The sequence below is a fragment of the Pseudorca crassidens genome, chromosome 9, assembly GCF_039906515.1.
Source record: "Pseudorca crassidens isolate mPseCra1 chromosome 9, mPseCra1.hap1, whole genome shotgun sequence".
In the NCBI taxonomy this organism is placed as follows: Eukaryota; Metazoa; Chordata; class Mammalia; order Artiodactyla; family Delphinidae; genus Pseudorca; species Pseudorca crassidens.
In genome coordinates, this window is record NC_090304.1 from 10,194,612 (window position 1) to 10,196,648 (window position 2,037).

Consider the following 2,037-nt stretch of genomic DNA (forward strand, 5'->3'; position numbering starts at 1 on the left):
GTCACAGCGCCACGACGGGCCTCAGCCTCACACACGTCCGCGTGCGTCACAAGTGGGCACCCAGCATCTGTCCCCATCCTGCCATCCCATCAGCCCTCTGGGCTCCGCACCCCACCCCAATGCCGTCAGCGCAGCACCCACCTGTGTCCCCAGACTTCCCCCAGAGGGAGGCCCTCCTGCGTTCCTGCTGAAACGATGGATGCCCACGGAATGTTCCCAGCCCCCGGCAGGCTGTGAGGGCTTAATAAAGGGTAATCATCATCACTGTACACCTCAGAGCTGTTTCTAAAATATCGGGGGGCGGGGCAGGCAGGAAGCTTTTGGGAACAGATTCAATAGGCACCCGCTGAAAGGAGAGACTCGCTGGTTACAGCTGAGCGGAGCAGCTTCCTGGAGGGCCTGGAAGAATTGGCCTCAGAGACAGGGCCCCCGCGGGACTTCCCTGGTGGTCCAGCGGTTAGGACTCTGCGCTCCCAACGCAGGGGGCCCAGGTTCAATCCCTGGTCAGGGAACTGGATCCCACATGCCGCAACTAAAGAGGCGGCGCAGCCAAATAAATAAATATTAAAAAAAAAAAAAAAGGAGAGAGAGACAGGGCCCCCTCACGGGGCTTCCAGGTTAGGCGGTAAGGCTGTACAGGTGGATCGCCCACCCAAACTCTCCCAGAGAAGTGGAGGCCTGCTCCCAGAGAAGGGTCCTCAGGGGCCTGTCCAGGGCCAAGCAGGAGTGACAACGTCAAGTCCCCACTCCTATCTGGGACTCGGGTTTCCTCTGCTCCAGCATCACTGCAGCAGCTCTTCTAGCCCACAGGGCGGGCACGGCTCCTAGCTGTAGCTCAGAGGGTCAGCTGGAGGCAGGAGGCAGCCGCAGGGTGTGGGGAGCCGGAATTTGGACTCAAGCAGTCTGACTCCGGAGCTCAGGCCTGGACAGCTACCCGCTGCAGACAGCCTGGGCCCAGGCGAGGAAAGGGGGCCAGACTGATGCTGGTCGGGGCCAGACTGGAAGCTCAAATCTCAGGCGTGAGCGGACGGACCCCTGAAAATGAAGCCACATGTCCCGCTCTCCACCTGACAGCACAAAGGAGAGGGATGTGGCAAAGGCCAGTCCCTCCCACAGGGTTTCAGTAACACAAGTGGCCACAGGGTGAGACGTGCCCACCGCTCCTGCCCTGGTGACGCACAGAGGACTGCTTGGCACTGATCCGGCCGTGGTCGTGGGACCTGCTGGGGGTCAGGGTTGGAATGCAGGGCCCTCAGGCCACTGTGGGGAAGCGTGGTTGGGCTTGGTCAGAGGCTGGGCCAGAGGGGAGAGCAACAGCGCACACGCAGAGGGAGAAGGGACGGCCTGGAGGGCAAAGCACAGGGGTCCCGGGGGCCACAGCCACGGCATCCGGGCGAGGGGTCGGGGCCACAACAGAGTCTCAGCCGCTGGGCTGCACTGATGCAGGGAGCCTGGGTGACTGACATCCTGGCACAGCGCAGGTGGCACCTAGAACCCACATCTGGTGCCCCCACTGGCAGGCAGAGTTCATTCGTTCATGTGTTCGTTCATTCATTCCATTATTTAATATTTACTGAGCACCTGCAAAGGTGCCAGCCACCACCCTGGGCTTTAGAAGTCCAGTGTGAACAAGACAGACACGTCTGTGCCCTTTCGGAGCCTCATAACGGAGGAGGGGGACAGAGAAGGGCCCCGTAATAAGGTCAGCGACACCCCTGGAACCTGCCCAACCTGCCTCCTCCACGGGGATGCCCGCCTCTCAGCCTCACTTGCTCCCACCCCCGTGGCAGAGCCTTGGGCTGGGCCCCTCCACGGGGTCCTTGCCCCCAGCCTTGCCTCCTTCGGTGCCCACTACTGGCCACTCTGCCCATTTAAGTTGAGTTCCCTCACCGAGGGGTCCTGCCCTGAGTGACTCGGTGGGAAGAGCAAAAGTCAGGAAGCCCGGAATGACTTGGAGTCCACTCACGGCCCCACCAGGAGACTTCCTTACTGGCTGTGTGACCGGTGGCGAGTCGCTCTACCTGTGTCAGCCTCCTC

The 2,037-nt window shown here is 61.5% G+C and overlaps 1 non-coding gene across 1 annotated transcript; it reads left to right on the forward strand.

The window, feature by feature from the left end:
* The first annotated feature begins 439 nt into the window (after nucleotides 1-439).
* TRNAG-CCC (transfer RNA glycine (anticodon CCC)) lies at nucleotides 440-512 on the forward strand. The gene has a single exon. It is a non-coding gene; the product is annotated as a tRNA-Gly (tRNA).
* The last annotated feature ends 1,525 nt before the right edge of the window (nucleotides 513-2,037 follow it).